The sequence below is a fragment of the Erigeron canadensis genome, chromosome 5 (assembly GCF_010389155.1).
Source record: "Erigeron canadensis isolate Cc75 chromosome 5, C_canadensis_v1, whole genome shotgun sequence".
Taxonomy (NCBI): domain Eukaryota; kingdom Viridiplantae; phylum Streptophyta; class Magnoliopsida; order Asterales; family Asteraceae; genus Erigeron; species Erigeron canadensis.
Window position 1 is genome coordinate 12,612,706 of NC_057765.1, and position 26,633 is coordinate 12,639,338.

Here is a 26,633-nt window from a genome sequence, read left to right on the forward strand (position 1 = left end):
ATTTTGTACTTTTCTTGAGGGAAATAATTTGCATAAAAGTCGTAACATAAAAGTGTTATGGAGAACACTCCATCTCTTGACTGCATATGCCAAAAATAATCCCTATTCAACTGTGCAACCTAAATCTCCAAAATAAAACAAATCTGTAACAAAAACTAAATGTGTAATTTATATACAAATTTGCATCAAATTTCACATTGAACAAGAATCACAAAAATATATATAAAGACACAAACTCTTTGTCGTATTTCTTGTTCATTCCATCATATCTTCAAATCATAATCATTCAAATAAGATCAATGATATTGACTTATAAAGCTTCCTTGGTAACAATTTAGTTCCATCTAAAGCTTAATCTGCACACTTAACAAACTTAATCAATGCATCAAGATATCAAGCAAACTTAACCATGCAAAAAGAAAGTAAATGATAATTTGAATGAAAAATCTAATTAAGAATCTATGGTCAATCAAATATCATCGTCAAGCATACTTTTCCACCAAAACCAATTGAAATCTCAAAAATATATCGAACTAATCTTGAATATATTTTGACTTTTCCAAAAATAAAAAAAGATCATTTTTTAAACTTAAACAAATTAATGTCCATATTAGAAAATCTTCTTTTAACAAGATACTTCAAGCAACAAGTCTCGTATAATCCAATTAAGGACCATATAACCGACGATGCTAAACAGATCTCTCGTGCAATAAGAACCTTTTTGACCTTTTTGACACAACTGACTGACACTACTATATAAAGATTGAAATGATAGAACATAAATAAAGATAAAAATTGAATAAAAACTTTAAATCTATAACTACAACTATACAATTTATTATTTAAGAAATTTAAGTTTCTGCTGATTAGATCAGTTTAGCAATTACATAAGTCTGCGAGTGAGGAATTGATCCTCTTATTATTAGTTATGAACAGTGACTCAACAAAGATTACCGGTATGTTTGTCCTCTTAAACACTCGGTACTTTCAGCTTCCTTTTAGTGTAACACTTTCAGCATAACCTGGCCAAGGACAGTCACTATGTAACCCGAGTAGCCTAATATGCCACTTAATTAAGTTTGCGAACTTAAGTGACCCACATTCAGATATACTCTCACAATCGACACAAGCACTAGGATTAAGACATTTGGTGAGTACAGGGAGATGGTCTTTAAGAATCAAGCCAGCGACGACAGGTCGGTGATTCCTCACACGCAAAGCGACTTAACTTTACTCACGTACAACAATATACCCAACACTGCATAGTGCCAAGTACTTGCATATATGTGACATCGTAAATTGTAATCATTGAACTGAGTAGTTATATTACGGTTAAGTGTAACAACCCTCAACTTCCGACTAGGATAACTTACTTGTATTTATCTAGGTAACTATCCCTAGAGGTTTATTAAAAGAGTTGACCTTCTAGGCATTTAGGGTCTGGTGATATTTGCCCTCTAGTTCAATGGAAAGCCAAAAGGAAGTTAGTTGTCTTAGAAATGCCATAAACAATAACCATAATCATACAATACAATCTCAAGCTCTAAATTAGTTCTAGCTGAACTTGACCAAACGTCAATGAACCAAAAAAAAAAAACGTTGTTTCGAGAAGTTAAGTTATAAAAATATTTGTACAAGGCTCACAAGTTGAGATAACCATCAAGAATCCTTACAAAACATCCAACAATTTAATCAAAGCCAATTAAAGTGTAGATGGTCATGAAAATAAAAATGACTATTCCTAAAAAATAAGTTTATAAACTAATATATATACAAAAGTGTTGAATAATAATAATAATGGTAATAATAAGTGAATAAATAAGTCTATAAAAATACAAGTTTATAACTAATGAGTTAAGTAAATTAAAAAAAAACAATATATATATACACATACATACATATACGGATCTAAATATATATATATGCATATGATCACACGAGTACTTTAAAAAGCCTACTAACTAGTTAATTTGAAAGTCCATACATGTACTTATACATACAATACATATGCATACATGTTTTACCTACAAAACTAAATACCCTCTTCAAATTTTAAACAAAATTTCGGCCATATGCATGCACAAAGCCATGTGACCAATCAAAATTTAATTAGAAATCTTTCTTTACACATCTAGGACAAAAGTTGGACTACCTTAAACACTTACACTCACTCCACTCTTACCTCACACCTTTTGTCTCATCTTTCTCTTAAAAATCTGCACTCCCTCCTCTTTCTCTCTTCTCTCACGTGAACAAGCTTGGGAACATCACACACTTCATTCATTTTTATCAAAGCAACACACACTCTCCAAAAAATGCTCTCAACTTTCACTTTCACTCTTCCTCCTCTCTTTCTTCTCCTCTTGGACGGTTTCAAGCAAAGAAAAAGGAACATGACAAGCTTTGCTTTCATTATCACACCCTCTCTCATCACAAGAACTCTCAACACTCTTTCTCTCCCTCTCTTCTCTCCCTCTCTTTTTCTGATTTTGGGACAGCAAGAATAAGGGCAGAAAAACTGCCCCAAAACACCACTTTGAAGCATCAAATCTACATCTTTTAGTCACCATCTAGTAAGGGGACAATGGAAGGTCAAGCTCAAGGGTCTTGGAGGTCTTCTAGTGCACGAAAACAGCCCTCAACTGCCATGAAAGTCGTGACCCAGCAGCCCCATATCAGCCCTCAAACTCGACCCATCAACACTCTTGATCTCCTTGTTTTGATCTTCAAAGGTTGATAACTTGAACTCTTTTGATTATCACTTTCTTTACCTTTCAATTTGTCACTAAATACACATAGATCCACATGCATGCATATTTAAAAGATTGATCTAAAAGAAATAAACATGAATACAAACAATAATAATGGATTTAGTGTAAAAGTGTTAGATCATCACATGCATGTTAAGATTTGCACTAGTTTTGGTTGATTTTGATTTGGGATATGAGATGGATGAATGATGACTTTTAATTTGATAAGAAATCTGTGTATTTGGTTTTAAAATCATAGAAAAAGGAGTATCAAACATGTTAGAGGTGAAATAAAGTGTAAATTAAGCAAGAAAGCCTATTGGTGAATTGATATAATCAAGAACAATCTGAAAGAATTGATTTTCTATCTTGGAACGGATGAACTGAACATGTGAGGGCATTTTCAAGAAAAACTTTCAAAATAAAAGTTGTTGAGGAACGAGTTTAAAATAATCACCAACTGGAATCACTTAAAAATACTGAACAGAACGAAAGATATGAATTTTCTACTGAAACTAGTCAAAGCTGTTATTTTGTCTGAATATTTTATGAAATTTAACAATTTTTATATCCTAAACCAAAAGGATCCAGGAGGTCATACTTGGTGGGAAGTAATTTCAATGTGACATAAACTTAAAATAAAATTATGGAATTTTTCCAACAATCAAAACCCCGAGAACTTTTATAAAACTTCTGATGTCGCAAGCAGTGCCCATTTGGGACAGTTTGTGTTTGGATAAGTTTTAAGGACACCAAACATCATCTAAAAATTCACCAAAAATTCACAAAAATACTAGATACATATAAGTCACCGTGTAAAAATCATGAAGGTGCATATAATTCGGCTTGACCCCAAAATAGTAGCCAACATTTCATAGAAATCTAAATTAAAAACAGAAAATTAGAAAGGAAACTAACCATTTGTATAATGGCTAAAAGATGCACTAAAGACCATAATGGGCTAACCCGGCCCAAATACTAAACCTATAGAACCATAAATCAGTAGGCCCACTTCGCCAAACAAACCATAAAGTCCAATAACCAATATAACCCATTAAGCATATAACCTAAATAAGGTTAGTCATAGCCTCTTTTCAAACTATTTTATGAGTTAGAATCAAAGGATTCGTATCAGCATGATCTGACAAGTACCCCTGAATTAACTTTAAGGACTAGCGACTACGCATGTGTGATTCAAGATGACGATTACTCTAATAAGAGATGGATCCGAGTGGCAAAGCGGTAAGGAGTATGATTATCCACAAGAACACGAAAGAGAGATGGAGAGAACTAAATGGTTGATGAAAGGACAAGGTGTGAGGCTTCACCTAAATTATGTTACATCACAATACCTAAGAGCATTAGGCTAATGCACTTAAAAAGAAGCTTAGCTTAGAAAACTAAAAATATATATGAGGCTTTATAGAGCAATGTCATTTGAAATTTTGTAGAGGTCTGACAGGACCTAAGAAGGATTTCATGCTAACGAGGACTTGAAGTGTTCGCCTTGCCAAGATGGTGAGGATATGATATGATTAACTGTAAGCATAAGGATTGTGTAAACTCTATCGCAAGGAATGCATAAGAATAGAAGAGAAATGGAAGAGGTTATATGTGTAATGTTGAAAAGGACTTATCCGGAAATATGTCATAAAGGGGTCATACCTCTACATTAAGAAGGAAGAATTAAAAGTGCCATGAAAGGATTTGAAAGCCAATATCGGCAAGAACAAAAGAAATTATTAACGATGTGACTTAGCAAATAACGGAAAAAGGTGAGTATGAGGAACAAGATGAAATTATCATCATACATTACATGACCGATTTCCCTTGCACGCCATGAGACAAGAAAGAAGAAACTGAAAACCCTAGAATGAGGTATTATGGAGATGTACCCTTGCAAATTTTAATGCAACTTGGCATCCCGGATTGGCATCACCCTTGTTAAGGGGGTAATCCCTTAACAAGTGATTAGTCACAAATGAAGTTAATATTTTCTAGTAGCGGCAAGCGTGTCCAACATCAAACCAAAGAAAGATAAAAGTAGGCAAGGAGCCAGTGGAGGATTTTTTATTGGGGAAAGCAAACGATAAAGGAAAGTACACAAAGTGACAATAGGAAGTGAGTAGCCACCAGCGATCGAAATTCCAACGTCTCTTACTATTTTGTTATAACTCACGTTACGAACCGTTTGCTCATTATACACCTCCGTATTAACATTCTTGTCATCATCCCATTACTTAACATTAATCTAGGCAAGATGGATAGCCCATAATAATTTCTTACGATTAATCTCAAGTCGTCTCAAGAAGTGAGCGACAATTATAACTCTTTCAAGGCTTATAATCAAGTAATATTTAGGGCACCAAGGAATAGATGCCCCCAACTATGGAGGTTAAAAAGTCCGTAAGTAACCAAAAGGTCGTGATAAAACCTATATGAACTCTCACATTTGTACGACTCCGTGAAGATATCCTTATCGTCAACCTATTCATTTTATCACCGTGTGAACGAGCGAACTTCGAGGACGAAGTTGATGTTAAGGGGTAATGATGTAACAACCCTGAACTTCCGACTATGATAACTTACTTGTATTTATCTAGGTAACTATCCCTAGAGGTTTATTAAGAGAGTTGACCTTCTAGGCATTTAGGGTCTGGTGATATTTGCCCTCTAGTTCAATGGAAAGCCAAAAGGAAGTTAGTTGGCTTAGAAATGCCATAAACAATAACCATAATCATAAAATACAATCTCAAGCTCTAAATTAGTTCTAACTGAACTTGACGAAACGTCAATGAACCAAAAAAAAGGTTATTTCGAGAAGTTAAGTTATAAAAATATTTGTACAAGGCTCACAAGTTGAGATAACCATCAAGAATCCTTACAAAACATCCAACAATTTAATGAAAAGCCAATTAAAGTGTAGATGGTCATGAAAATAATAATGACTATTCCAAAAAAATAAGTTTATAAACTAATATATATACAAAAGTGTTGAATAATAATAATAATAAGTGAAAAAATAAGTCTATAAAAATACAAGATTATAACTAATGAGTTAAGTAAATTTAAAAAAAAACAATATATATATACATACATACATATACGGATCTAAATATATATATGCATATCATCACACGAGTACTTTAAAAAGCCTACTAACTAGTTAATTTGAAAGTCCATACATGTACTTATACATACAATACATATGCATACATGTTTTACATACAAAACGAAATACCCTCTTCTAATTTTAAACAAAATTTCAGCCATATGCATGCACAAAGCCATGTGACCAATCAAAATTTAATTAGAAATCTTTCTTTATACATCCAAGACAAAAGTTGGACCACCTTAAACACTTACACTCACTCCACTCTTACCTCACACTCCTTTAGTCTCATCTTTCTCTTAAAAAACTGCACTCCCTCCTCTCCCTCTCTTCTCTCACGTGAACAAGCTTGGGAACATCACACACTTCATTCATTTTTATCAAAGCAACACACACTCTCCCAAAAATGCTCTCAACTTTCACTTTCACTCTTCCTCCTCTCTTTCTTCTCCTCTTGGACAGTTTCAAGCAAAGAAAAGGAACAAGACAAGCTTTGCTTTCATTATCACACCCTCTCTCATCACAAGAACTCTCAACACTCTTTCTCTCCCTCTCTTCTCTCCCTCTCTTTTTCTGATTTTGGGACAGCAAGAATAAGGGCAGAAAAACTGCCCCAAAACACCACTTTGAAGCATCAAATCTACATCTTTTGGTCACCATCTAGTAAGGGGACAATGGAAGGTCAAGCTCAAGGGTCTTGGAGGTCTTCTAGTGCACGAAAACAGCCCTCAACTGCCATGAAAGTCGTGACCCAGCAGCCCCATATCAGCCCTCAAACTCGACCCATCAACACTCTTGATCTCCTTGTTTTGATCTTCAAAGGTTGATAACTTGAACTCTTTTGATTATCACTTTCTTTACCTTTCAATTTGTCACTAAATACACATAGATCCACATGCATGCATATTTAAAAGATTGATCTAAAAGAAATAAACATGAATGCAAACAATAATAATGGATTTAGTGTAAAAGTGTTAGATCATCACATGCATGTTAAGATTTGTACTAGTTTTGGTTGATTTTGATTTGGGATATGAGATGGATGAATGATGACTTTTAATTTGATAAGAAATCTGTGTATTTGGTGTTAAAATCATAGAAAAAGGAGTATCAAACATGTTAGAGGTGAAATAAAGTGTAAATTAAGCAAGAAAGCCTATTGGTGAATTGATATAATCAAGAACAATCTGAAAGAATTGATTTTCTATCTTGGAACGGATGAACTGAACATGTGAGGGTATTTTCAAGCAAAACTTTCAAAATAACATTTGTTGAGGAACGAGTTTAAAATAACCACCAACTGGAATCACTTAAAAATACTGAACAGAACGAAAGATATGAATTTTCTACTGAAACTGGTCAAAGCTGTTTTTTGTCTGAATATTTTATGAAATTTAACAATTTTTATATCCTAAACCAAAAGGATCCAGGATGTCATACTTGGTGGGAAGTAATCTCAATGTGACCTAAACTTAAAATAAAATTATGGAATTTTTCCAACAATCAAAACTCTGAGAACTTTTATAAAACTTCTGATGTCGCAAGAAGTGCCCATTCGGGACAGTTTGTGTTTGGATAATTTTTAAGGACACCAAACATCATCTAAAAATTCACCAAAAATTCACAAAAATACTAGATACATATAAGTCACTGTGTAAAAATCATGAAGGTGCATATAATTCGGCTTGACCCCAAAATAGTAGCCAACATTTCATAGAAATCTGAATTAAAAACAGAAAATTGGAAAGGAAACTAACCATTTGTATAATGGGCTAAAAGATGCACTAAAGACCATAATGGGCTAACCCGGCCCAAATACTAAACCTATAGAACCATAAATCAGTAGGCCCACTTCGCCAAACAAACCATAAAGTCCAATAACCAATATAACCCATTAAGCACATAACCCAAATAAGGTTAAGCCCAATAACTAAATTAAGCCCAAGTCACTTAAAAATCCATCACATTTTATCCCAATTGATAATGACCCATAACACTTAAACGGATTTGATGAGATAAGTGTAATCAAAATTTAAAAAAAAAAGATAATTAAGTGAGATAGGCATAAGTAATTATGTTAACCAAGCTATATATTGATATCACAAATGCTAATTCGCGCTAAAATCGGTTACACAACAAATGATGAATAAGGATAAAATAACTTAATATGGCATTTCTATATGATAACCTAAGATGCCAAGTGAAACCACAAATGAAGCCAAGTTACCAAAAATCTAACAACTTATAACTACGCATGTAATTAAAGTAACCTGTTACACCATCAATCTCTACAACCAAAACGATGCGAATGTTAGCAATATACTTGGATCCCACAATTGATAACAACATAATGAAAGTGGCATTTCTAAGTGATGGCTTAAGTTAGGAACTTACGTGTATTAGTCCTATCCTAGGGATAGTCTAGGCTTTGAAATGTGATTGAGAAATGTGACGGATGTATGATGGAGCGATTGATGGGAAGTACCCATTTTAGATAAGTGAATATAATATACGGCATATCAAGGTGAGTCATAGCCCCTTTTCAAACTATTTTATGTGTTTAACTATAAGCATGATATATAAATTAAATTGCTTTTTTATATATATATGAAATGATTCTTGATATAATGATTATGAAATGAAATTGTTTCATATGTTCAAGGTGATAAATGTTTTATGATGAGCTTGAATTCTGTCAATCCGTTTTCTTTCGGTACACTACTATTTACTCCGAAAGTGGAGGCCTGTAGTTAGAGAGTTGCACAACTAGGTTTTGTCTACCCACCCATAAGTGTAACGGTGGAAGGTTGGTTTCCTTTGTGACAACCTTCACTTCCAGTCCGACCATAGTGGTGCTCTAGCTACCTTAAATTTAAATGGTCGTCTCCATGGCGCGACCCTATTATTATTAATATGGCACTTGATTGACAGCTTGTGCTATGAAATGAATTATATATATATATTGTTGGACTTGATAAAATGGTAGTAGTAGTGGCTCAAGCATTACCTCATCAAAATTTACTTGAATTATGCCCTTGTGGCTAAATGAAATTGATACTATTATGTTTGGAAGTTATGATTTGAACATACGTTTTGGGTATTGGACCCTATATGGAATCTCGAAAATTGTTGAAATTGGAGATATTGAAATATTGATAACCGAATGATTTGGTATGATATATGACTTTGTAATTTACTATGGATTTTTCCAAGTGTTGAAATGACATTATGGTATTTGGAAAAAAACTGATATTTGGAGATGAGAATTTTTGTCGGTCGTATGGTTTAAGTATTTTGAAATGTACCAATAATATGTTTTTTTTTTCTAAGTGTTGAAATGGTTATGTACCAAGATTTCTACAAAAACCTATGCACTCACCAACTACGTTTTTGTAGTTGACACTTTTTGTTCATGCTTTTCCGGATATAAGCTTAAACATTGAGGATTTATATGCTTCATGATTATTTGCATTGCACCTTGGAGTCAAAGATCAAACTTTGTGATGGGCAATGGAATCCGCCTTGATCATTGTAGTTTACTATTTCATGTGCTTGTTATTTGTTTCGTGGACTTAATATCCAAGTATGGTGGACACATTTGTACTTGGAAATTGGTTCACATGCTTGTACATTTGTAAATTATTTTTATCAAATAAAGCTATAGTGAATGTTATTTATAATCCTTTGTTTTGAATACTCGACTTTCTATATATCTCATTGATCTGCCTTAGTTGGGGTGTTACAGAAAATGCTATCAAGAGCCAAGGTTATAGAGAATATTGGAGTTCCTACGAGAATTTCAAAACTGTAGCCACTTTTCAAAACGATTTTTATAGTCGAGTCGAGCATGAGGTTAAGTGGATTAGTTTGAGCTTTACATGGTAGGATCCTAATTAAACATAGAGTCATGAATTTATGTTTAATTATGAGAGAACCATGTAAAACTCAAACGACCACTTGGACTTATGTTCAAAAGGATTCCTTTTCAAAAAAAAAGAAGATCTTTATTAAATCCATTTTTATGAGCATACGTGTTGCATTTAGACATTCACCTAAGCACATATAAGGATTCGAGACTTGCTTTAGTTGAGCATTATGCTAGCTTGGTAGGATTCCTCTTCTTGCACATTAAAAGTGAAACGAATCTAAAAATGAAATATATATTTGTTGATACATGCTACTCTATGCTATAACATGCAAACTTGGGCATGATTGATTTGATTGCGATATGAAAGTTATAAGGTACAATGTGAAAGTTTAAAGGTGCAACGTGAAAATTATGTGAGAAATGCGTGCATAAAAGCTTTACGATTCATAATGTTGCACTTTAAGTAGCATATGCACTTAAAAATAATGTGATTACTAGGAGGCATGGAATCACTTTGAGATATGACTTGTTTAAATTATTGGATAATGAGATTGATTATTTATAAATGAACTAAAGGGGGATATAGGTATGACGAGTTAATATGAAATTATATGGACGATATAGATATAAGAGATTTTACTCTCTAAGTTTAGACTATTTGAAATATGGATATAAGAGTCCTTACTCTATAAGTTTGAGCTATTAGAAACTAGCGTGTGAATATTGCGATGATTAAGTAGTCATGCCTTACTATTGAGATAATTATTGCGCCCTAAGGTTGAGCCATATAAGGACTAGTGCGTAGATGATGTAATGTCTATATAGTTGTGCCTAATTATGAGATAGTTATGATGCTCTAAGATTTAACTATTGAGAACTAGTGATTGCTTGATATGATGATAATATGGTTAGTCCTTACTATCAAGATGGATATTGCATGTTGAGATTTGACCGCTTGAGAACGAGTGATCGCCCTAGGAAATTCATTATAAGTTAGAAATTTTCTAAGTATGAAAGTTGACATTAAGTACGCATCCAATATCCGTTCACTCGTGCTCTTTTTGAAAATACTCAATATCCTATTGTGAGTCCACTTACACAAGATGTAACACGAGAACAAGATATAACAAGATATAAAATAGGTTAACAATAAACACAATATATCAAGTAACCCGACTGGCAAGTGGTTCGGATCTAGACAAAGACTAGTTATGAACCACGATAGCCATTATTTCTTTTCATTTAATCTCCATCTCCTTCTTCCTAATCTTCACCAGATCTTCAATAGATAATTTGAAGGTGAGATGGTCCAGCTTTTGTTCTAAGGGAGAATACTTCACCCCATAATCATACTCGGCCATTTCTTCCAAGGCCTTCTGCACTCTTGCATCATGTTTGATCTTCTAATATCGTTCCACAGTAAGACCAAGAGCTGCAACATCCACCATATCAATGGTACCCATTGCCAAGTGTTGGGCCCTTTCCTTTTCTTTTGTTTCTCTCCACATAATAAACTGGTTGGAGACTTGTCTTTGAAGGGCTTCCAACTTTTTCTGATCAGCATCTAAATCTGGCATGGGATAACCATGTTCATCCACATTCTCACCCACCACAAAGCCAGAATCCTTGGCATTTTTCTTCTTTGGTTCCTCAACCATCTGAGCTTTACCTTTGTCTTTTCTAGCTTGTTTAGATGGTTGGGGTTCAGATTGTTCCTTTAGTTGTTGTTCCCCCTCAGATTGTTTCATGGTTGCTTCCTTCAATTCTTGAGAACTGGACAGCAAACCAATAGGCAATTCACTTCCCCCTTTGGGGACCTCGACAGACAGTTGTGCATACAATTCAATGGCCTTCTGCATGCCTTTAAGAGGTTCCCAAGTATGCTGCAAAACACTATTAGAAAATCCCTTTGCCATCGAAGCAAACTGAGATCTCAATCTGAAGGAGGAGTTTAGATTTAGCTTTTCATGCTCAAAGACTTCCTTCAGTAATTCCCTTTTCTCTTCAGATAATGCACCAGAGGGGGGAGGAGCAACAACTTCTGACTGCTTTTTGAGCAAGGCCAGGATTTCATCCAGTTGCTTCGACTGGTTCTGAACTTGTTAATCAAGAGTTGACACATAATTTTTCTTTTCAGTAACAGCTTTGTCAACCTTGTCATTTGTTGCCTTAGAGACATCAGAAACCATCGACCTAACCTTCTCTTCAACCTTCTCTGCCACTGACACTGAAATCTAAGAAATAAGATCTTCAGAGAATACTGACTTTAGTGTCTCAGAAACCTTCTCACCAACAGAATCACCAAGGGACTTCTCATCAACACTTGGCTTCTTCCCCAACTCACCACCTTGTTTTTCGACTGCCAAGAAAGAGTTTTGAATCATAAGTACCCAGGATTGTAGATTCGCAACAACTGAAGTTTGCACATCCCTCTTGGTCAGCTTGAAGGCTTCACCAATTGCCTTACTCAAACCATTGCATGCCAAAACCAATTCTTGTAACTTCCCAACCACCAAGCCCTCATTAATTGCAACTTTAGTAAACTCGGTGCCCATAACAACCTGGGCACCCTTCAGATCGGCCAGAGACTTGGTGTTGGAAGCCAAAGATTTAGATAAGCCCTCAACCTGAATAAGTAGGTTGTGGACTTTGGTTTGTGATCTCTCTAGATGAGCTTCCATGCTCAGAGGTGGAGCAGATGAAGTGGAAGCTGAAGCAACAAAGGGAGAAGTTTGAATCCCTGTTAGAGCCTTCTCCAAGAGTGCATCAGAAGGACCCTCAGATTCAGTTTCAGAGTCTAACTCTTTTTGTTGATCCTCTGGCAGGTCAAAGTTTCTCCTTGGTGGGATGTTATGAATTTGTGGGTGAAGATGTTGAAGTTGTGGTTGAAAAACTGGCAAGGTGACAAAAGCAGGGGTTGAACCTGGGGGAAATAAAGGGTGTTGGTGTGAAATTGGTGGTGCTTGATAAGGTGGATCAAGATCAATGATATTCTGGGGGATGATTGGGATGTTTTGTTGTTGTTGTCGTTGTTGTTCCAAAAGAGGTGGTGGCATTGGTTCGTCAACAAGGTTGAGGGTTGGCTCAGAATCCGATTGATTCTCCCTCAATAAATCCTCATCAAACTCAAAGTCCTCGAGGTTTCCCTCAGGAAGCTCATCGTCATCCCAGATATTAACTATCAGGTCAGATTTGCTCTGGTCTTGATTCTCAGAATCCAAGCCAGCAGCTGCTTCAGCAGTTGCATCGTCACTGGTCAGAATTGGAATTGCTTCAGTCGATACCGGTTGTGCCTCAGTAACCCTTGTGTTGGTTCCAAGAGTCCCTTAATGGGCCGTAGAAGTTGAAACCTTAGTTCCTCTGGGTATCACCTGAGAAACATCAAAAGTTTGTGCATGTACAGAGTGTAAGATTTGTGAAGTTTCAGGGGGTGCACGTGCAGACTCAACTTCTAATTTGTGTTGGGCTGACACACTAATATCTTCACCATCTCTTCCTAAAGAAGTTTTGGAGATGGTTGCTTGCAAGTTTCCCATTTGACCTTCTTCTGAAACCTGTTTTGAGGTCTCAAAAGGCTGAGCATGGGTACTAATATCCTTGGGTTGTAAGGATGGCCTGAAAGGACGCAGTTTTAATAACCCATTTGGAGAGCCTGAGGGATCTTTTGGGAGATCCTTAGGTTGGTCAGTGGAAGATGAAGGTGGCTGGGTAGAACTTGTTTTGGGTTTAAACAAGTGTAACATTTTGCCACTAGATCGACTGGTGGGTCTCTCATTCTTTTGTGACCCGCCCAGTGATCTTTCTGAGCCAGCTGGTCGTGTTGAGTCAGTTTTAACATTATTACCAAGTACCTGAAGCATTGCAGGGGAAAGCTCAGGTTCGTCCCCAGACTCAGAAAACTTGGAGAGGTCTTTACAAAATTCCATCTGAGAGCTCTCCTGAAGGATGTCAGAATATCCTTCTCCCAAAATGGCAAGAAAACATAAACTTAAAAATCTGGGAAAGGCAATATGAATGCTTCTCTTCCCCTTCAGCTTTGTTAACAACGGAGAAATAGCATCTCACCAAAATCCACCATTACACCATGCCACAAATAATAATCCATCTCAACTTAGATCAATGAGATCTGATCCAAACTACCACTATTCCCACCGAGACACTCTATAGTCTGTGTCCAAAAATATCTCCAACAATTTTTGAATCCGACAATAAAAATGTGGCTGGATGTCTTCAAGTTGCCATGATCATCCAAAATTTGGTTATGGCCAGTAACCAACAATACTTCTCTAAAATTCACTCCCTTTCTTCTTTTCTCGTAGGGAGTGTTGGGAGGCAAATAATTCAACCGGAGTGCCTCCCGGAAACCATCAAGTGTCAATACGCACTTCACCGTCCCTTCTTTCAATTTGAATGCTATTGACTTATCATCTTTGGCAACTTCAGCACTGTACCAAAATTCTAACAAGTATCTATGGTACAACTGCTTTGGATCGGCAGTGAGGGCATAAGAAATAGGGCAACGTAGAAGGAATGTGTTTAATCTGCCTATCAACCCGTCGGATTTGACGTTCAATGCCGCCTTATAATTGTTCATGTTGAACCGTATTGTTTTGGATTCAAAATCCTTGGGCTATTGAGAACTGGGTTTCACTGCCGATTTTGGGGGAGAATATTCAAAGGCTATTAAGGTTTTGGGTTCTTTAATGGATGAGGAAGCCATTTGAATATGATTTGATGAAATGAAAAAGGAGATGAAAGTGTATTAAGGAATTTAGGGTTTGATAGTTTGAAGGAGGATAAATAAATGTTGTGAGAGAAATATGATTGGGGAGTAAATGAAAAATAAAATAAATGATGGAATGATTTTGGGAAAAAGTATTTATATTTTCAAATGAATACGAAAAGATTTTCCAAAGAAAATAAATAAGAAGATTTTGAAATTCACACCCAATAAAATATAATGATATTTTATTAAAAGTGATTTTGATCGGGTTTAAAATATAATGATATTTTATTAAAAGTGATTTTGATCGCATTTAATGCAACAACGGCCATGACCCCACTTTTTCGAAAAATATTCAACCGTTTTTAATGCAAAAGCAATGATCATTTTTTCTTTACGGCGCAATTAGTATGACACGTCAGCAAAAAGGTATCTTGGAACAGTAAAAATCACGTGTCCACTTGCCAACTAGGTATCCATTGTATAATAAAAGGTTTTGATGGACTTCAGATTAAATAATTTAAAGTTCTGAGGAAGGTTAAGGAAGTGCAATCTGAACCTTCTCATTTTCTGAAACTCTGAAGTCCTTCAGTTTCTGAACCATTTCAAACAAAATATTTGCTGAGGCAAAAATTCCCCCTCAGAGAAAAATTTCCTTTATTTGTAAAAATGTTTTTGTTTATTCCCCCTGGAATGCTACACAGGATTTGGCATTCCTAACTCGCTGATGAGATGTTTTAAAGTTTTGACATCTAAAGGTTTTGTAAACACATCAGTTAGTTGTTTGTCAGTGGGAATGAAATGAATTTCTATATCACCTTTTAAAATATGATCATGAATGAAATGGTACTTGAGATCAATATGCTTGGTTTTAGAGTGCATAATAGGATTGTCAGATATTGCGATGGCACTTGTGTTATCACAAAATATTGGCATTCTGGTATACTTAACACCATAATCAGTTAGTTGGTTCTTCATCCATAAGATCTGAGCACAACAACTTGCTGCAGAAATGTACTCAGCTTCAGCAGTGGATAATGGTACTGCAGTCTGCTTCTTGCTTGTCCAACTAACCAATTTGCCACCAAGGAAATGACACCCACTTGTGGTACTTTTCCTATCTATCTTATAACCTGCATGATCAGAATCTGAATAGCCCATGAGATCTAGACTTAAGCCTTTGGGATACCAAAGACCTTGTAACACCCCGACTAAGGCGGAAACACGAGATGCCACGGAACGACATGGTACAAAAGATTTGAGTATAAAACATCAACATAAGTTTTCAAATGACATTCAAAATCCAAAAGATTACAAATTTAAGATGACGTTCAAATCCATTACATAACCAAATTCATAATTAAAATGATCAAATGTTTGCAATACTTTTCCAACCATACAAGCATTATAGGGTCCAAAAGGGCGGTCCAAGCTACGCACCTAAATCTTTAACATGAAAAGCATGAAGAAGAAGAAGTGTCAACTACGAGAGTTGAGTTAGTTCATAGGTTTTTAACTAACAACGTAAAGTATATATATATACATCATAATCAAAAATTTGAGAGTCACCAAAATTTCCAAGTATACCTCCAATATACCATTTAAAAAGCGTATGTTCCACTTACTATAATCAATCGTAATAAAATCATTATCATATAACCACAAGGTATAATTCAATTAACTTAGATGAGTAAATGCTTGAGCCACTACTACTACCATTTTTTCAAAGTCCAATGATAAATACATAAATCTTGCACGAGCTGTCAATCAAGTGCCGTAATAATAATAATATAAAAGGGGTCGTGCCATGGAGACGACCTAAGTAAGGTAGCTAGAACACCCGTGGTCGGACTGGAAGGGAGGTTGTCACAAAGGCAACCAACCTTCCACCGTTACACAAATGGGTGGGTGGACGAAACCTAGTTGCGCAACTAACTAACTACAGGCCTCCATAATCGGAGTAAATAGTAGTGAACCGAAGAAAGCGGTTTGACAGAACTCAAGCTCATCATATAAATCATTTATCATAATGAACATACGAAACAATTTCATTTCATAATCTTAATATCAAGAATCATTTCATATATATATAATAATAAAAGCAATTTAGCTTATATATCATGTTTTTCACCCTGATAGTTAAAACACATAAAATAGTTTGAAAGGGGGCTATGACTCACTTGAATTGAGAGTGAAAGAGGGCTGATCAAAAGTGAGATCTCCGGCTAGTGGTGTCTTTCCTCAAGCAAGCCTAAACCATGGTATTCGAAATATGCACAACGTAAGTGTGTGTCGCATGACTAGTAAACTAGATCATGAGATGTATGCTAGTAGACTTGCCCAACTTTGGTTGTTGTTTAATTATGGAATTCAAGTACATTATGTTGTTCGCCTCATTTGGTTGGAAGACATTTGGTAGTAAAGGTCATTCATACGATTTTGTTCGGTTATTGGAATTTCGGTAGTTTAACTTTGTATTATATATATTTTCCATTGCATGCTTTGTTTAATAACCATATTTGACATTTGTGTTCTCATAATATTGATGTTGATATATCTTACTGATTTATAATTATTTATTTAATTTAATATTATTTAATTAATTTATTTACTTATTTTATTGGTTTATTAATTAAATAATTCTTTATAATTATTTTTAAGTCCTTAAATTATCTCTAAAATTCATAGATAATTATAGATGGATTATCTACTGATTTTCAAGCCTTTTTATTTGTAACATTATGATTCTTATATTTATTTGTGCCTTATTTCTATTTATTTAATAATAATGATTAATTAGTGACTTTTACTTAATAATTTACTTTTAAATTGTATAGTTCTTGTTCCCTTGCTTGTAGTTATTTTTCCCCAGTAGGTTTTGGTCACTTTTATCATTGGTTAAGTGGCTTTGATCAGATTCATGGTTTATATAATTTATTAATTAATATATATATCTTTTAATTACTATTTTAATTCATTAAATCATAGAAATTCTTACAAATCACCACAAGAGTTTTAGTCCAAAAATTCCAGGCCTTTTTGGCAACTTACATCAACACAAATTCATATCAATTCAACCTCTCTTGTGTCTTGCTTAAATAGAGGATTTTATAATTGAAAATCGTTTACCGAAATAGTGATTTTAGCCTCATTTCTTAAGCTATTAAGGTACTTCAAAATGGATTTTCATCCTAAATTCAACATTCACAGTAAGTTCATCATATTTTGGTGGTTCAAGTCGTGATGGTGGTGGTGGTGTGATATGTGCAATTTAGTGCTTTCGGTTAGTGATTATTTGACCCGAAAAGACGATTTTTGAGCTTATTCTTGCCATGCATCAATGACTTGAGTTTTATACTTTTAATATGTCATATTTCCAGTATGTTCATCACATTTTCATGGTCATAAAGTTATGGTGCATGTGTGTGCTCAAAACGCATTTTAACAAGCTTTCGGTTTTCGATTTCAAGCCTATTTAGCCTTGTTTGGTTCCATAATCATATTTTTGTCATTACCATAATTTTTCCAGAATATTAACACATTTTTCACTTATGACAAGCCTAGCTTCATCTCATAATCCAAACAACAATCCAACTTTCTTAAATCTAGCATGCATGTAATCATCTCATTATTTTTAACAACAAATCTTTATCCAACAACAATCCATCAACATAAAAATGTATTTTTTTTTTATGAAATTTTCCAGAAATATATACATAAATATTATATAAAATATGTTCATCTTTTTATATAAAAAGTTACTTTACAACTAATCAACACATATCCACCTTTTTGATGCTAACTTTCATAGATCCAACACTTTATCACTAAAATCTATATTTTTATAAATATTTCCAAAAATATTACCTTCATAATATGTATGAATATAACCATCTTTCAAAGGAAAAATCATATCAAAGACTATTAAACACACAACCACACTTTTGGGTCTTAAACTAGTCGAATCATTAGACTTTTCTTCATATTCAACATGCATGAGTATGAGAAGAAAAACCATATCAACTTTGCCCTCATTAAGTGTATATTTGAAAGGAAACTTAAAGATTCATAAAGAAAACATAAAGAAAATAAAATCTTTTGATGAAACCTTTTTAATATGAACATAAACAAGATTAAGCAAGTAAAGAGATGAAGATTATACCCTTGAAGAACACTTTTTGGAGATGGAAAAAGGGCAGATTTTTGTGACTAATATGGCCTCCAACAATCCCTATTCAAGCGTTAATACAACCCTTAAACTATGCTTGAATCAACCCTTTATTAATCTAGCCTAAACCCTTATTATTAGTATAAGTTTAAGTTGGATTTTTGCCTTGTTCTTGTTCCCTTGATGGCTGCCGTTTTTGAGAGAGAAAGGAAGAGTATGGAAGAGTTTTTCTTGGGAGAAAATGATGTATGTGAAGTGTGTGTGAAAAGTGGAAGTTCCAAGACAAAGAGTGTGCATGTATATTTCAAAATGGGTGATGTATGTGTGTGTGATGAGGGGGGGACGGCCACATGGGGTATTCAAGGGGTTTTTCCCTTTTTTTTTTTTTATAAAAGTTGTGTAAGTATATTTGTTGTATGTATATATATTTGTGTTTGTTTTATAAGTGTAATGTAAGTTTAGTTGTAATATAAATGCATGTCTTATCCTAGCATACGTCTATGTGTGTGTCATGTATATGTGTATGTATGTATACATTTTTGTGTTTTAAATTTGTTACATGGCTTATTAGTTGCATTCTTGTATTTATTTTAAGCATATATATACACTTAGAGATTTTTAAACACTTTTATATGCTTTATGAGTTATAAATATTTTTAAGTTGTGCATGACATTTCTTATGACCAAATATTATTTAGTTGGATTGATGGTACAATTTGTTGGATATTTATAAGGATTTCTAATTGTTATCTCAACTTGTGAGACTCGCTTTATTAATTGTAACTTGATTTGATCATTAAGGTTTTTGTTCAATCGTATTTTATTAAATTGAATTTAGAATTAATCAATAGCTTTAGATTACTAATTTAAGGGCATTATCTACTAACTTCAAATATAACTATGGCTGGCGGAAACATAGACAACCTAACTAGCACGTATATATAATATATAAAAAGTAGGGTTGTTACAGACCTAGTCTGGGGACACTTTTCAGGTATCGAAAAATCCTTTTTACTGCATTCTGGTGTGCTTCTCTGGGATCAGATTGAAATCGTGCATAAAGACATGTTGCAAACATTATGTCTGGTCTACTTGTAGTTAAGTACATTAATGATCCCACCATACCATGATATTTTGTGGGATCGACATGTTTTCCATTAGGATCTGAGTCCAAAGTTAATGGTGCAGAAATTGGAGTATCTTTGGATGAAACAGAGTCAAATTGATATTTCTTTAATAAATCTCTGATATATTTTTCTTGATTTATAAAAATATCATCGCGGGTTTGTTTCACTTGAAGACCCAAGAAATTTGTCAACTCACCCATCATACTCATTTCATACTCAGAAGACATTATTTTTGAAAACTTGTCACACAATTTTTCATTTGTAGAACCAAACACAATATCATCAACATATACTTGTACAAGCAAGATATCACTTTTCTCATGCAAGATGAATAAAGTGTTATCTATTGCACCCCTGTGAAAACCATTATCTAAAAGATGTCGAGTTAGAGTATCATACCAGGCTCTAGGTGCTTGTCTCAGACCATATAATGCTTTGTTCAGTCTATACAACCAGTGAGGTTTTTCTTTGCTTTCGAACCCTGGTGGTAGACACACATACACAACTTCTTCTAGCTCTCCATTCAGAAAAGCACTTTTGACATCCATTTGGTAGACTTTGAACTCATGATGAGCTGCGAATGCTAAGAAAATTCTGATAGCTTCAAGTCTGGCCACAGGTGCAAAAGTCTCATTGAAATCAACTCCTTCTTCTTGTGCATAACCCTTTGCAACAAGTCTGGCCTTGTTTCTGATTACATGACCATATTCATCAACTTTGTTTCGAAAGACCCATCTTGTCCGAATTGGTTCTTTCTTCAGATTGGGGGGACATGGAACAAGCTCCCAAACATTGTTCCTTTCAAATTGGTTAAGCTCTTCTTGCATGGCTTCAACCCAACTTGGATCTTTCATTGCCTCGTCAATCTTCTTTGGTTCTATCAGTGATAGGAAGCTGACATATAAGCATTGATCGCTCGTGGCACTTCTGGTCTGAACCCCTCTACTTGGATCGCCAATCACTTGATCAATTGGATGTGAACGAGTCCATTTAGAGTAATAACCAGGATGAACAATGATATCAGTGCAAGAACTCCTTTGGCTTACTTCAGGAGATGGATCTGAATGAACTATTTCAGTTTCATCATCTTCACCATCTTGTAAATCATGATTTGCATCATGAAATTCTTCATTCTGCGGTATTTCAGGGGATACTGATATCTGAGGAGTAGCACGCACATCTGATCCAATAATCAATTCAGAGGGTAGTTTGAATGTGACTGAAGGATAAAATGGAATGTTACTTTGCTGACTTGTAGCTGGTTCTGAACTGGAATAATCAAAAACATGTTCAGGTGACTGATCAGATTTGTCATTGTGATCAGATTCACCAAAACTAATAGGACCTTCTGAAGGTGGTTCAGAGACTGGTTTATTAAAGATTGCATAATTTGATTCATCAAAGTAACATGAATTGACTCATCAACCTTTTCAAGTCTTTTGTTATAGAATCTAAAGGCCTTGCGAATTGTTGAATAACCTAGGAAGTAACCTTCATCAGCTTTGGCATCAAATTTGCCCAATTTGCTGGAATCATTTAGAATATATACTGGACATCCAAAAACATGGAAATATCCAATATTAGGCTTTCTATTTCTGAGCACTTCATATCCAACATAGGAGATATGCTAGTGTCAGTGTAGAAGGTTTCCAGAGTGGAATTTCTGAATTCAGTGCCATTGTCACTTCTGAGCTGACGAACTTTTCGCTTGTGCTTGAGTTCAATTTGTTTGATGAGGGCAATGATTTCAGCAGCAACTTCACTTTTGTTTCTGAGGAAGATCACCCAACAATATCTTGAATATTCATCAACTACGACCAGAGTGTACTTCTTCCCAGCTCTTGTCTGAACATTCACAGGACCAAAAAGATCCATATGAAGTGGTTCAGTGATGTTGAAATTTTGCTTTGTCTTGAAAGATGCTCTCTTCTTCTTACCCATTTCACACCCTGGACATGGCTTGTCTTTATTGAAAGACATGGCTGGTATCCCATCAGCAAGTTGTTTTCTGGACAACTTATTTGTATTTTTAAAATTAAGATGGGATAACCTTTTGTGCCATAACCAGTTGGTGTCCTCATCTGCCTTTGTGTAGAAACATTGTTCAGAAGTAGCACTGTTCATGTCTACAACATAAATGTTTCCCTTTCTTGGAGCAATCACCACTACCTTCCAATCTCTGTTGAATATGGTGCCTTGTGAAATATCAAATAAAACCTTGACGCCATCATCACAAAGTTAGCTGACACTGATCAGGTTATATTTCAAACCATTCACATATGCAACTTTTCTGAATTTGACCTGACCATTATTCACAACACCATATCCTTCAGTTTATCCATGATCGTCATTACCAAATGTTATTGAGGGCCCCTCTTGTACCCTATATTTCTCTAGCAGGGTCTGGTGACCTGTCATGGTTCTGCCAGTAGCACTGTCCAGAAACCAAGTATTCTTTTTGCGGTCACCCTGCACATACACAAAGATTAGTTCTTTTTGGGAACCCATCTCTTAATGGGTCCACTGGGCTCTCCTTGAGCAGCCTCAGATTTATTTGGTACGTAAGGAACAGAAGGATCAAAGGGAATGTCAGTCATAATTTCAGTTGACACAAAAACAGTTGGTTTGACGATTTCAACAACCTTTTTCTTCTCAGATTTTTGCTTTTCTTGCTTGATTTTCTTTGAAAAAGGTTTTGGGTTTTGTTTAGGAATTTGGGGAGTACTTTCAACATTTTTTAAACGTACATTACAACTCTGCACTTGCCTAGCCAAATTTTGAAATTGACTTTCAATCCTTAACAAAATAGACTCTGAATTAGACACCTGAGCTCTACCAGAATCTGAGGTAAAAGGCTCAGCAGGGATGACATTTTTCTTCTTTTTCTGGTTCTTAGGAACCTTAGTTGAAGACTGAGGGGAAGGCTTCTTGGATTTAGCTTTCTTATCTGAACCTTTGTTCCTGGGCTTGTTCAGTTACAATCTTTTGTTTACCAATTTCTTTAAAAGAAATTTCAGGCCTCATTTCTTTAGGAAGGGCATCTAAATCAGTAATAATGGATGCCAGATGAAGATCACCAGACTCATAAGCTACTCTTCACTTTGCAAAAGTGTTTTTGATGGCAGCTTCAGGAAATGGTGATTTCATCCAAGATTTAATTATTTTTTGTTCTTCTTCTAAAATAATTTTCAATTCTTCCTTTTCCAATTCAAGCTTGGAAACCAGAGATTGATAACTTTTCAAAGTCAGTTGAACATCTTTTAGTTCTTTTAGCCTTGCCTGACTGACGTTCAGTTTAGAAGAATTTATTTCAAACATTTTAATGCTCTCTGAATGCACAGTTTCAACATATGAAATGTCAGCCTCTATCAGAACTAAAAGATCCAACTTTTGTTCCTCATCTTTCTCAAAACCAAAAGCACTAACCTTCTTCATTTTTATGTCCACCCATCGACCAGATTCCACATTAGCTTTCACAACATGACCTTGATCTTCACGAGCCATGAAACAAATGTCCCTCACTTCTTCTTCATCATCAGAGGACACATCAGAATCCTCCCACTTTTCTGAGTCTGCCACCATGCAACTATTCTTGTTGGATTCTTCTTGTGCCATCATTGCGATGTGGGCTTTCAGCTTTTTGTACTTAGCTTTGTACCCATTATCATTTTTCTGAAAAATAGAATGGTTATGGCCATTTTGTAACGAAGAAGGTTGTGATGATCTGCATTCCTTCATAAAATGTCCTTTCTTTCCACATTTAAAACATTCCAAGTTGGACTTTCATCAGAAATACCAGCTTTCATCATCATCATCATCATAGCAACAATATCATCATCATCATCCTCATCACATTCATGTGATGCATAATCAAAAATACCAGCTTTCATCAATTCAGCTACCATCTTCTTCACTGAGTCAGACTGATCACTCTCAGAAGATAGTAGGGCAGTATCTTGAGGTTCAGTATAATGAACCAGAGCAGAACTGGTAGAGGAATGATTTTTGGAATCTTGCTCAGCCACGACTCTTTCAGCTTTATTCTCCTCAGTGTATCTGAAAGCACCATACAAAGAGGCCAGAGTGTGACTGTGAAGGGTTTTACCTTGCCTTAACACCATGATCAGATTCTCCCACTTAGAAGGCAGTATATCACAAAACTTTTCTAACAAAATTTCTTTATCTTTTGTAACACCAAGAGCTTTTAATTGATTAACCAAATTTGTAAACCTAAGATATGTATTTGTCAGGGATTCATTTGGTAATGTAAAGAAAGCTTCATATTTTTTGTTTAAAGCAACTTTTCTTGTGACAACTGTTTCTTTTGTTCATTCAAATTGAGTCAACAATTCTTCCCACATCAGTTTTGAACTATCAAGTAAAACACGGGTTGGTTTTAAATTTTCTGGGACAGCAAAGAGGATCATATTTTGCAATTTTAAGTCTAGGTCAGCCAGTCTATGGTCTTCATCTGACCAGTGATCTTTCTCCTTTGGTGTTAACCTAGGGGTCCCATCTTGGTTTAAAACCACGGTTGAAACATTCATCCGAACATAAGGACCTTCTAAGAGAATGGAGGTCAAATGTCTTTCAACAGCAGCGATGTACTTGAGCATACATGCTTTCCAAGTTATAAAAGTGTCACTATCACCATTGAATTTTGGTACAGGATTGTTGGGAAAGTGAACATGAACACCGGGTTGAACTGGTGGTGGTGGTGGTGGTGGAGTTGCATTTTGGTTGACATTTGGATTTTATTGTGTTTGTTCGGTTCCAGACATCTTGTAGGATCAAAACAGGTATAACAACTTAATGAATAAAACGAGATGTAACACGAGAACAAGATGTAACACGAGAACAAGATATAACAAGATATAAAATAGGTTAACAATAAACACAAGTATATCAAGTAACCCGACTGGCAAGTGGTTCAAATCTAGATAAAGACTAGTTATGAACCACGATCCAGATATGGATATGAACAATAAAGAACGAGTGCTTGAAACTATATAAATACTAATTATATTCAAGTATTATGGCAATGAGTTAAGATGTATTTTTCAATGTATTTTATTTATTGCTATAAACAAAATACAAGAGTTGTTGCGGAACAAAGATAATCACACTTGTGAAGATATCTAAACAACCCTAGAAATACAAATGATCTATGCTACAAGGAATTACTCGTAAGAATACTTAGAGTAATATCACACGTTGCAATTGCCAAAGTTCCAAGCGTTTTTGCAAGTGTGAGAAGTCTTATATTTATAGGCAAACATGTCTTGATGACATGGAAATATGTCATACAAATATGGTTGGATGCATTTATGGATTTGTAGGACAAATCCATAACATGCTTGTTTAAGGTAAAGTATGTAAGTTTCTTTGATGTGACTTGACATACTTTATTCTCAACCTTTTGCTAAAACTTTCCCAATCCCAGGTATAAAGTAATTAACCGGGTAAAGGTAGTTAAAGCTGCAAAAATACTTTCCCCGTAATCAGTGAAAAAGTGTTGTAAATACTTTTTCACTGAGCCTCTCTATATTCAACTTCAGGTAAGATCTTCTCTGAGCTCTGCTTCTGAGATGATCTTCTTCTTCAGTCTTTGACTTCAGTCAGAACGTCTTCAGTGTAGGTTGATTCTGAATCTGAAATGAAGCTTCAGTGAGCTTTATTTTGAATGACTTCAGAATCCTGAGCAAGCTTTCTTCATTGAACTTCAACTATTTTGAACAAATCATACTTGGTCGATTTTCGACCTAACACCTATTTCTTATGAGACCGTTATTCATATTTGACATACGACAACGCGATATCATCGGTAGAGCATCTGCCCACGAACGTTGAAAGATATACGTTGAGAATTGTAGCCCCGAGATATGACGCGACTCTATCCCCTTAGATACTACGCATAACTTTTGTATTCGATCTGAGATGGTGCGAAACATATGGAAATATCAAACTAAGTCGGAGATGTAGGAATGGCGAGCGACACTAAGGCCTTATGACGACACAACGTCACAAGTCGAACACGTGCCCATACATTCTAGACGATACACTATGAGGAATGTAGCCTCGAAATTTTGTGCGTTACTTCTATTCTAACACGTATATGCGAACATCTATCTATATTATTTAAGTCGGTGCAACATATATTGACGTCATTTAAAGTTGGAGTCCAATGAGCAACGTAACACATAGAAGTGATTTCTTTAACTCTCGCAAGGAGTCTGATTCGAGCCATAATGAATCTTTTGTTTTATATTTCCTATTTCATTAATTTGAAATCAGATTCTATATCTTTGAAATTCTTAATGATTCAAAGTATGATCACCACCGTTTCTCTTCAAAAGCTAGTAACCTGACAACATACAACTCACTTACGCAACACTCAGGAATGCCGAAATTGAGTGAGTAGTACCCTCCTTTCGCTGCGACAACAAGGGATTAGAAAGTTGATCAGACATAATTTGTTCATGATTTAAAGACTTGGGATAACTCTATAACATAGAAGATTTATTGGATCACGAAATGTGGGATGTGGAAGTTATTATGTGTGTCAGTCAGAGTACTAAGAAGCAAATTTTTACAAGCAATAGTTGAAGCCTTTGGGATTGAATCTGCAAGTTAAAACGTAACCCTATTCCATTAGTATCCGTGTGCAGACATCATTTCACTTGTTCAAGTAGCACAACACCAAAGGGGAACAGTTTGAAGATGAAGTTGGAGTTCTTTCGATAACAAGCGACAGTGAAGCAATCCGTTTAATTCACCTAAGGATATTAATTTGAGTTGTCAACTTATTCTTGCTATGTAGTATGAAGTCCTACTACCCACTTCTACATTGAAACTAGGCAAGTCAATTTCAACAATCTTGAGGAC